Below are 12,170 nucleotides of genomic sequence, written 5' to 3' on the forward strand. Positions count from 1 at the left end.
CCTCAGATATTTTATGTTTTGTAGAAACTTGGAGCTATCCTTGAGAAAATTTTGATATACCAGGACTTACTCCAATTGAAGAGCTGAGGATAGATAGCGCGGAAGCAAGCAACAGAAATCAACGGGGTATTATAATATATGCAAAGCATAGTATTGCTAGCTCTATAGAACCAAAGGCTGTAAAGAAAATTTATTCAGGCCGCAAAGTTTTAGAAGCGGTTTTGTTTAAATATTTCGGTATTAATATTCTGGTTCTATACAGAAATTCAGCTTTCTCTGTCAGACATTTAATTGTAGAACTTCAGAAAGTCCTTACTTCTGAGTTATGTAATCAAAATGTGCTATTTTTTGGAAATTTTAACATATGTTTAATGTCTACAGGGACACTAATTTATTGGGCATTTTCAAACATGGATCCTTCCCATGTTAATGCATTTACTTTTAAGACAGTACAGAACTATCAAGACAAAATTTGTGTCCCTATATCAACCTAAAGTTTTCAGACTTAGTGCAAAAGTAAAATTTTGACAGTAGTTTTTAAAACTATTTTAAGAAAAATATGTAAATAATCTAATTTAGAAAATTTAATCTAAATGTATAATTTGTTATTATATAAGACATTATTGTATAAATATATGATAGAAATTAAATAGTATAAGAAGAAAAGAAACATAATTTAATTATATATGTATAAGAATCTCTATAAAAATTTATGTTTAATGTTTATGTTTAATTGTTAATATTTATTATTTTTAAGCTAAAGATGTATAATAATTTCGATATAATAGATAAAAAATGTTAATTATGGCCCAAAAACGATTTCTTTTCATATTCCTCAATATAGTTGTAATGTAAGCGTATACAACAAAACACAATAACGATTTCTCATAATTTGAGTAAATTTAGTTTAAAAATTGCTCTAATTCATTTCACTGTGAATGTAAATAACTCGGGCAACAGTTCCTACTTGCAATTATTAAAATATATAAAGAAATCTCAAACGAGTAGTATTTTTTACGGTTTTTTTTCTTTTAAAGAAAATTTCCGTTACGTGTTTGTTTCAGATTTATCACCCATGAATTGATTTCCTAACTTTCTACTCGAACACAATGATGGAAGATGAAGTCCTATTCATTTCTCAATTCGTGAAATAAACTTAATTTATTTTAGTGAAATATACAGAAAAATGTTATAATATTTTTAAATAAATACATTTACATACGTCAATTGACAAATCGGCATTCTTGTCACCACTGACAGTCAAATGAACAGTAAAATAACTGTCAATGTTTACGATTTTTCCAAAAGCAAATTTTTTAATACAAGTATATACGTCGAAAAGAGACGGCACACATTTCCATAGGAGTTTCGAGAAGTTGTAAAGTATCTATGTAGCTGTTATTCCGTGCAATAAACCAAAAGTGGTGCGTGCTCTTGTGCAATAACTCTTTTCGTGTTAAAAAAATTAATAAATAAGAAAGAAGTTTTCAAATATAATATACGTAAGTTATTATTAAGTTTCAAATCCAATTATATATTTAGTTAATTTCCATTTTTATTAAGGCATTTTTAAATTCTGAAATATACATGAACTGAAGAAAGACGTACAGCAGAGCTTTTGAGTGAAGCAAGCAGGGAATGAAAATTTCTTTTCATAATTTATTATTTAATTATTTTTTTGGTGCACTCCTTTTTTATATTGTATGTGTATTATTATAATTAATTTTTATTAAAAGTTTTCAATTTATTAAAGAAATCAAAATTGTATTATATACTTCGCAAAAGAATTGTTCACTTGTAATAAATTTACAGTCATAACTGACAAATTTCTGCTATGATAGCTTTTCTGTCATAACTGACAGTTTTCAGCTTTGATGGATTTATTAACAGCAATGACTCGGGAAAAGGCAAGAGAGTGAGAGCAGTATAGATATATAGTGAATCAATTCCGAAGAAACATGTGTTAAAGAAAGATGCAAAATCCCGCGCATGCGTTTGTTTACATCAGTTTTTGCACAAGGCTCTTAAGAAAATGATAGCAACTTTGTTCTGCTTTGACTGTCAATTAGCCATTTGAAAAAAAATTTGAACAGCTGTAAGTAAGTTGTGTATAATACTTAATTGTTAATTTTTATAATGTTTATTAAATTAAACTATTTTTAAATGAGGAAACCAACAAATGAAGATCATTGTGATATAATGCTATATACTTTTACAAAGAGTTTATATAATATGTACATATATATGTATATGAAAAGTTTATAGTGAGAAACCAATTTGGTAAGTATGGTTATGTTAAAATTGCTGTAATAAAATATCTTACAAGGTGCGTTCCAAAGTAAACAGTAAAAATGTAATAAAGTAAACTCTAGTGGCGCCATCTATATGTCGACTAGTGCGTTAGAATCTGCTATCCTTTATCGACTTCCAGTAAAAATTTCATGACCTTTCATTTATTGGAAGTGAAGCTATTTTGTCATCGGTGCGAAAATGAGCTTCGAACAAAGAGCCAACATTAAATTTTGTTTTAAAATTGGTAAAACTTTTACCGAAACGTTTCAATTGATGAAAAAAGTTTATGGCGATGATTGCCTATCCCGTAGCAGAGTGCACGAGTGGTTTCAACGTTTTCAAAGTGGTTGTGAGGACATAAATGACGATGAACATGTGGGCAAAAAATCGCGCCTGGAGAAATCAAAAGTGAAGACAATGCGGATTTGTTTTTATGATTCCAAGGGTATTGTCCACAAAGAATTTGTTCCACCCGGACAAAACGTTAATGCGGTATTCTACCTTGGAGTTTTGAAGCGTTTGGTGCACCGTATTCAACGTGTTCGGCCCGAATATCGCGAAGATGGAAGTTGGCGTTTGTTGTACGATAATGCGCCGTCTCATTGATCGACGCTTGTGGCCGATTATTTGACCAAAAATCGCATTTTAACAATCAACCACACCTCGTATTCATCGTGCGACTTCTATCTTCTCGGAAAATGCATTTGCCGATGAAAGGAAAGCGTTATGCAGACGTGGAGGCCATTCAAAAGGCTTGCACCGGCATACTGGCGGCCATACCGGGCAACGAGCTTAAACACTCGTTCGACATGCTTTTGGACCGTGCAAAAAGCTGTATTAAAGCAGAAGGAGACCATTTTGAATAAAATTAATTGATTTTGCCGATAAAAACATTTGTTCTGTATTTTTTTAAAAGTCCTATTTAATTTGGAACGCACCTTGTATATGGATATTATATACTAATATATTATGAATATCTTTATGTTTTTTGGATTGCAGTTGAATTTAACTAAATTTAAAATAAAATTGTGCGCAAATTGTTGTTTTTTTTTTGCGGGTGAGGGGGTGGAAAATGCCTTCCGCATCATCACTGCTGTCGTCGCAGCAGCGGTGTGTGCCGCTTGCAGGTCACTAAAAACCGCCCCTCTACGGAACCCACCCTGGAACCACGTTTGCATCACTTCATGATGGCGTTCCATTTTCCTCATTCAGAGATTTACATCTGCACACCTGCGTCCAGGTCCCGCTTTTTGCTGCGTAGCAAAGTTGCAGCCAATTTCTGGATGATCCCCCAGTTTTCTTCGCGCTCCAGCATGACGCTGATTCAATTTTCCGTGTTTATTGGACCAACCCGGTCTTCTACGGCGTTACGTTCCCGTTGCCATCGCGTACATTCAAAGAATGTGTGTTCAGCGTCGTCTTCTGTCGCGTCGTTGTATGGGCATGGCGGCTCTTCTACTATTCTCATTCTGTGGGGATACTTTTTGAAGTATCCGTGCCCGGATAGCAGTTGTGTCGTGTAGAAGTCGACTTCCTCAAATTTCCGGCTTGTCCATAAGGTTACATCTTTTATGAGTCTGGCCGTCAATCTGTAAGGGCTGCGGTGCGGTGTACTTTGGCCAATACCTTACGCTGATTTTTCTTTTTTAGCACATCTGCTCAAATCTCTGCTCCGTATAATAGGACGATGATGGTCGTGGACATTAGGAGCTTTCTCTTTTCTTGGCAGGCCCCCCTCAATGTTGGCCAATGGTCTGCTGAGTTGGGAGGTTATTTTCGCTGGCTTTCCTGCGGCGTGCTGGATTTGTACCCAAAAAGTTAATTTGGGGTCCAGTCTGACGCCTAGGTAGTTTACCGCCTTTTGCGTCTTTAGAATATCCGTAGTCGTTTGCATACTTATTTCGAGAGGTACGTGCTTGTTTGTTAGCAGTAGTAGCTCTGTTTTCTCCGTAGTGAGCTGGATGTTATGTAAGTCAAGCCATGCTTGCGTCCGTATCATTACCTGGTTTAGCTTTCTGCGATGTCGTCCGCGTAGCCAATTAGATAATATTCGTCTGTCGAGTTTTAGTATGGCGTCGAAGCTGATGTTCCACAAGTCTGGGATTAAAATGGAACCTTGTGCTGTTATTGACGTAACCGCTATCTGTCGTGATCGCTCTCAAGTTTGGTACAACAATTTTCTCTTGCTAAGGTAGCTCCGCACCACCGCCCTGAGGTAGTCGGGGATTCTGAAGCTTCTTTCGAGAGCGTCGATTATATCCACCCATCTAGCGCTGTTGAAGGTGGTTCGAACATCTAAGGTCGCCAACAGAACTATTCATTTGTACTTATGACATCTGCGCTGTGCGGCTTCTACACTTTTGATGACGCATCTAATAAATCCTTAGGTTGACCTGCCGGGTCTAAATCCATTTTATCTAGGGGAGAGTCCTCCAGCTTCGTTGATGGCCGCTTCGAGTCTGGGTTTAAGTAGCCTTTCATAAAGCTTTCCCCGCTGTGTCGAGCATGCATAGTGGACGGTATGCTGATGGCAAGTTGGGATCTCCTTTTCCCTTACCGATTAGAACCAGCCACTGTTTGAAGTCTTATGGTCTGTTCTGGATCGGTAAGCCTTTTTTTTGTGTGTGGGAAATAGTGCGCTTACGATGTGGTCCATTTTGACAGCGGAGTGCGGCTCCTCTGCGCCTGGATCTCGTATACAACCTGCGAGTGCGACGACATGTGCGTCTAAGTTGGGCGATATTATCTGTCCACCAATAAACTGCCGCTTTGTGTTTGCCGTGGGAAGCTTTGGGTATTAATTTGTTACAGGCTCTTGTTATATTAAGCATTGTGTGTTCGACAATTTTCATTGCGGTTTTGGGAGAGCTGCTAGATGGGTTCTGCTCGTGTATTGCGGAGATTAATTTCGAATTGTTTAATTTCGAAACATTCCACTTTCGGCTCGAAGTATTTCTTCTCTGGCTTTTATCTTAGATGCCGTTGTAAATCGCGAAGGAGATGTACTGATGATCGCTGCCAGTGTATACTTCTAGTACTCTCCATTCCTTTAATTAGCCTGCCATACGTTCTGATCATAGGGTGATGTCTGGTGTAGTTTCCTCACACCCCGGTCTTCTAAACGTAGTCGCGTCTCCGCACAATTAGATCGAGACGCGCTGCAGTATCTAGTATGCGCTTACCTCTCGAGTCGGTATCGTATCGTACCCCACTCTATGGCTTTCGAGTTTAGGTCTCCGGCGACAATTAAATGGCCCGCTAAAGACCTAGTCGTGTCTTCAATGTCGTTGAGCTTTTTCTGGAATTCGTGTATGCTATCGCTTGGCGTCAGGAAGCAGCTTATTATTGTGAAAAGGTAGCAACTGGCCTAGACGAAACCGTTGCTGTTCCCTTTACCTGTGATGGTGATTTTACTTCTTGGGGTAGCCATATAGTGGCGGTTGAGCTGCTATCTTCTAGCCAGGTTCCACTTACTTTTTTCCTGTTATGTTCGCTTATGACGATTAAATCATAGCCGTTCTCCATCACCATCTGGGAGAGTAGTGCGTTAGCAGCCTTTCATCTGTGCATTTTGGCCTGTAGGATATTCATTTATTCAGGTATTTCCTATATACTACGCATTCCGGTATATGGTCAACTAGTTCGTGTTTGGCTTCTGAACAGAGGCAGCATGATGAAGGCTTTGTGCACTCTCTCAGTTTGTAACCTGGTTGGCCGCATTTTATGCAGATGCCTTGCCCTCTTCTATCCGGTCCTTCCCAGTCCCAAGTTAAGTGTCCTGGTCTTTGCGTTTTCTTTGAGTCGCAGTCTACAGTAAACCCAGCCAAGTTTGATGCGTGCCCGTCGCATCAGCGCTTCTGTTTTCTCATTATGAAGCGTTATGTACGCCCTTACCTGCTCTCTTGTGTTAGGTGATGTCAAGTTTATCTTGATGTCTCCGTTAAAGTCCTGAATCGCCTCTTAGTCTTTGGTTTAAGGTCGGCCACCATTTCAGATTCTCGAAGGGTGGTTTTGAATGCCTCGCAGAATATGGCCTTTGTAGTTTGCCTCTTTTCCAGTTCTAGTAGTATCGCCCCGGCTCTTGTTTTGCGGATTTCTTTGACCTTAACACCTGATTCTTTAAGATTCAAGTTGCTCCGGATATTCTTTAGGACCTCGGCGTAGGTATTACCTTCTGTTGGCTTAATGATCACGGCCTCTGATTGCCGCTTGATCCTGTTATTTGTTTTCAGATTTGCAGCTGTGTTCTTCTATTGTGGTCTTACTTCTACCTGTTTAAGTGCTTCCGTAACATTTCCTCCATCGGCCTGGGGTTTTTTAATTTTTTTTAGGCAGAACTGTTTGCCTCTCGCCAGTCCTTTTCGTTTCGCGGTCGCACTATTTCGCGAAGTTCCACAGGGCTTGTCGCGCGTCGCTTAGAGGTTGTTGACTCTGGGGTCTGCTTAGATGCCCCCGTCTTGGTTCTTTTTCTGCGATACGCTAGTTTCTGCGATAACTATTGATTAAGTAAAAGAGTTCGTCGAGCTGTGACTTTTCATTCTTGACATCCATGCTAACATTCTTTTCGCCATCTTCATTTTTTGTACGATACCCTTGCACCTCTCTAGAGACTCCTCTTCTGCCCGTCTCATTTGGGTAATGTACTATTCCTTCGGTGAATTTTGAATGGCACGAGGTTCTGCTGTGATGACAGTTGGAGTGCTCCCCGCTGCTGTTTGCTTTGCGGTTCCTGCTTGTGGAGACGCAATTTCCCTGTCCGTCTTTCTCTCTGTCTTTCCTTCTTTGTCCGGTTGTTTTGGTGTAACGATTAGTGTAGGGGACCTAAGTATCCTGCGACTCCTGCGGAAAGCTGTGCCGCATTCCTCGTCTTGGTTGTCTATGTTTCGCTGTGTTTTTCCGTATTGTTCTTTTTCTTGTGGTTTTTGTTGGCTTTATTGTGTTGGTGTATTAATTTTATGCTATTGGGTCTCCGCTTCAAGCCGCTATCTCCACACGTTGTAACAGCTGCCCTGTGTGAACACCGTGGTTATTATGCAAGCAGGGCGGCCACGCAAGGGTTGACACAAGTCCTTATGGGAGCTTGTGTTCAGAGCCGGGTTCGGGTACGAATCAGGATTTCGTCTTAACTGAACCTATACGGCCAATATAATGGCGACGTGCATAGAACGTACTTGAAGACCTGCCAGGGTTTTAACGAGACGGAGGTGATTACAGCATTAGCCTGTCAGCCATTTCGGTGAGATTTCACTCTAACCTACTGAGGTGACAGAATGCTGCTCTCACCAGCCCCTTGTCTACCTAATCCGTTCCGTGTTTCCAGTATACCATAATCAGAATCTTACTGGCCTCGATTCTGATGGGCGCTTGCCCGTAGTTTCTGTGACGTCTATGTACATTGAGTGCTGATCGCTGGATTGGTCCTTTGTTGCTTTTTTGCCTGCTTCTCATAGGTAGGTTTTCCTTCGATGCAACCCAGGTGGGGATTGTGGACAGGCGGCATCTATTCGCCTCCTCGCCGGAGGTTCATTGGGCGCATGAGGCTTTTTGAACCAAGCCCTCCTCTCCTGCAGCTCTTGGTCGGGGGCTGCGTATTATTATTCGCTGCTGACCTTAGTGTGGGACGAGCTGTGAACCCGGTAGTAGCCTGAGCACAGCCCTACCCCTGTGCAAAGTGTGTTTAACACAGTAAATTAGCATTCATTAGTTTGCATAAAAATTAAAAACTATAAGTTTTATTTAATTTATTACTATAATTATTATTAAATTTATTTGTTGAAGTTTTACTTTAAGCGCTTTCATTATTGATTGCGAATTTATTATTTTCTTTTTTTTTTATCTTTTTAGTCCCAACAATTGTGATAACCAAAGAAATAGCGATTACTTCCCCATCAGTTTGAAAGTTCAAAAGGATGGCATTATCTTAGTTTGAATCAAGAATAATGTGGGCCTGAAGACTAGTACAGGAACAAATTAATAAAATCAAACAATATTAATATAACTCTTTCACAGGTTTAGCTCGTGTTGTCACCAGAATCTCGAAGGCTTTCACCAATGATGTGATCAAAGAGTTGAGCGAGAGCGGCAATGCGTTGTCCGAACTGGAAATGAGTAAGATATTTCCCAATGATGGTTCCAAGGTAGGTTGGATTATTTTCTGCTTTAAGGTTGGTTACCCCAATAACTTACATTTTCTGGCCTCCTCTAGGTTGTATAACCTTGCAGGGATGTGTCATCGTGGTAGGCAACGATCATCTTTCGAAACAGACCAATGAGAACGCCGCACTACTGTTTCAGTGTTTGGTTGGCTATTTTATTATTTCACATCATAAGCGTGTGTCCAGGTAAGCATTGCCGTGTAAATTCTTAAATTAACTACTTATTTATTTAATTTTTGTATTTTTGTTATTGTTTTTTAGGTGACACTAAACCTTTTCATTTTGCTGGTGTGCCGTCAAATAACATACAATTGGGTGTGCGGCGTCTAAAGGAAATCATTAATATCTCCAACAAACCAAGAATCTCTAACATTATTCATTACTGATGGTGCAGCGCGGGACGCCAAAAAGATGTATTAACGAGTCGTTTAATATCTGCAATATATCAAGCTCTTAACCATCGTTAGAATTCTAAACCTGGATCCAATCCAAGTTCCTTAAAAGTTCTTCTTTGCATTTCTACGGGTAAAACAGCATTCGAAATAGGTGGAATGATCCTTCATTCAATATTATCTTAACCTGTTAATCTGTTGAATAGAGATTTGAGGCCACTTAGCAATGACGCAGTTAATTTATTGTATTCCAGACTTATCGAACTTTGAAAACAGACAGCCCCTTCGGTGGTATACCGATCATCGTGTTTGGTGATTTGAAGCAACTCTCATCTGTTGGAGATAGGTGGATATTCTCTCCTAATCCCAATGATGCATACTGCACTTTAGTTGGTTCCCTTTTGTGGGAGTTATTTAAATACTTTGAATTAACAGGAAATAATGAGACAACGGGAGGATCAGGCCTTTGCAATTGCATTAAACCATATGGCATCTGATACTATGAGAAATGAGGACATACATATCACTCATTGAAACTCGAGTAGTTAATTTCGAGAAAGTTCCCGATGATGCCATACATTTATTTTGGTTCAATGAAGAGACAAATAATTTCAATGCCCTTAAGCTCAGTCGAATCCCAACTGATGCTATCCTGTCAACTGCAAAAGACTCAGTTAAAGGAATTGGTATAAGTGAAAGTGAGAATATTTTGGAAAAAGTTTAACTTTTCAAAACTTCTGGAACGCCGAGACTGCCCTATGAATTGACACTAAAAACCTCCACCAAATATATGATTACAGTGAATATAAACACGTGTGATGGCTTGGTTAATGAGGCAGCTGGTCAACTTATGTAAATTGATTTCCATTGGTAGCAACACTTCAAGCTCTTAAGCTGTAATTTTTTAGCTGTGTACATTTGTGTTTTTATTTTAAAAAATTCTTGAAGTTTAATAGATTTTTATTACCGTGGTAATACAAATTTTTAGTGATTAAACTCTCAGTTTCATGATAAGTATTAAATGTTCTGTTTCGTGCGGTATTAAAAAGTATTAAAAAGTTTAAACTTTCCAATTTTTGGTGCCGAGTCAGCCTTTTGTTTCATTTTGTTTTATTCTTTTGATTTATTCTATTTTCTCACTTTGTTTATCTTATTTACTTCTTTATTCACAACTGTGTTGCGTTTAGCTTTTTATTTGTTACAGTGCTTCTAAAACTGCTCGCTATATTGCTTCTTCAAATTGTCTTCGTTTTAAACTTTGATAAAAAAAAATTGTTCTTAATTGAATTTATTATTATTAATATTTTATTAACACACTAATTTATTATTTAACTATTAAATTTTGTTCTACCTACTCTTTTATTTGATCTTCATTCTTGTGGTTTATTATGTCTTGTAACTTCCCCAATTGTAACATTAAAGGCGAGTCAGATCGCTACGTTTCATGCTGGCTTTGTGATGGGCTTGCCCATATTAAATGTGCTGGACTGACTGGTAGAATCTTAGATTCTATTATCGACTGTAAGGGATTGCGTTGGTCCTGTTTAAATTGTAGATCTATTGAAATCGATCTATTTAAAGTTTATAGAGAGACACGCAATGGCTTTAACGAAATCGGTCGTGATCTTGTAACCCTCACTGAAAAATTTAGGCACTATGAAAAATTGTTCAAATCTTTTAAGTGCCTGAATGATTCTCACGAATCCTCTAAACCTGCTCCTAAGCGTAAACGTCCTTCCGATGAAGTAACACTTAGTTCTTCTGTTCAGAAAAGAACGTCTCCTCCCAATGACCTAATAAATCTCTCTTCTCCTTGCCCTCAAGGTGATAAGCCGTCAACTTCCAAAGAGCTCAATTCCCCAAAAGTTCTATCTAATAGTAATAAGTGTCTCACAATTCCAGAGGCTCCACCTATTAACTTAGTAGCATCAGTTAATAATTTGATAGTTATTCCACCTATAAAGTCTATATTTATTTCGAGACTTGCCAAAGATACCTTGGTGGAGGACATTAAATCTTACATTTCGTCACGTTTAAAAATCGATGATATCAATATACGTAAATTTAACTTCAATTATGATAGAAGTATATCATCGTTTAAAATAGACGTATCTCTTGAAACATTCAAAAAGATCTTAGATAGTTCATTCTGGCCACCTGGGACTTTTGTACGCGAATTTAAACCTAAACTTAGAAGTCAAACTGAGGAAAACATTGTTAAATTACCAAAAGCAACCACCGATATAAAAAACTGATTGGTAGAAATTCGCTAAGCATTCCTTATCAAAATGTTAGAGGTCTTAATACAAAATTAACTGACTTGTATTTGAACAGTTCCAATTTTAATTTCCATATAATTGGATTTACAGAAACTTGGTTAAAACCTCACATTTTTGATAATGAATTTCAAATTTTTAGATGTGATCGACTGAACAGAATCGGTGGAGGTGTTCTATTTGCCGTGCATTCCTCTATCCCATCTGAAAATATTCTTGTTCCAGGGACCGACTCATTTGAATTTAAATGCATTAGAGTATACGTTAATAGTTGCCTCATTTATTTAACCCTATCTTATATACCACCCCATTCGGACTTATCTGTATACATGCAGCATGCTTCTTTAATAAATAGTGCTACCTCGATGGTAAATAATGCAGATTCAATAATTGTATTAGGTGATTTCAATTTACCGTGTGCTTCGTGGAAAAATTTCGATGACTATATCGTGCCGATTTGCAATCGGTCATGTTTTAATGAGTTTTTCGAAAAAATGTCCGAGTTGGGTCTGAACCAAATTAATTTGATTCCAAATAAATTTGGCAAATGCTTAGATTTAGTATACGTTGACCTCTGCAAAGTGTTCCGTTATTCAGAGTAATCCTCTTGTTCTACCAGAGGACTCATATCATCCTGCTTTGGAAATATCTGTCGAAGTCTCAGGCATTGTACGGGATAATAATCATCAAACTTCGTGCTTCTGTATTCGGTTTAACTTTGCAAAAGCTAATTTAAAAAATTAAATACAGAACTTTCTACAATAACATGGCCTAATTATAATGGTGACATTGAATTGAGTGTCTCTCATTTTAATAACATTATTATGAAATTATTTGAAAAGTATGTTCCAATAGTAATTGTTAATAAAAGCAAAAGTATAAGTCCGTGGTTTTCGAAAGAGTTATATAAATTGAAAAACAGAAAAACTCGAGCCTTTAAACATTTTAAAAAAACCGGTTCACTTGTCGACTATTTTAAATATTCTCTATTGCGTCGATAATATTTTGACCTAAACAAAAAATGTTATAATAATTACTTAAATAAAGTAAAAAAA

At 37.8% G+C, this 12,170-nt stretch overlaps 1 long non-coding RNA gene across 2 annotated transcripts; it reads left to right on the forward strand.

The window, feature by feature from the left end:
• Positions 1-1,825: 1,825 nt before the first annotated feature.
• LOC118682780 (uncharacterized) lies at positions 1,826-9,976 on the forward strand. Of its 2 annotated transcripts, none has more exons than XR_004978595.2 (5): positions 1,826-2,095; positions 8,137-8,249; positions 8,302-8,429; positions 8,498-8,633; positions 8,709-9,976. It is a non-coding gene; the product is annotated as an uncharacterized lncRNA (long non-coding RNA). The 2 variants fall into 2 exon arrangements; XR_004978594.2 differs by lacking the exon at positions 1,826-2,095 and adding an exon at positions 2,133-2,280.
• The last annotated feature ends 2,194 nt before the right edge of the window (positions 9,977-12,170 follow it).

Source organism: Bactrocera oleae, chromosome 2, assembly GCF_042242935.1.
Source record: "Bactrocera oleae isolate idBacOlea1 chromosome 2, idBacOlea1, whole genome shotgun sequence".
Taxonomy (NCBI): Eukaryota; Metazoa; Arthropoda; class Insecta; order Diptera; family Tephritidae; genus Bactrocera; species Bactrocera oleae.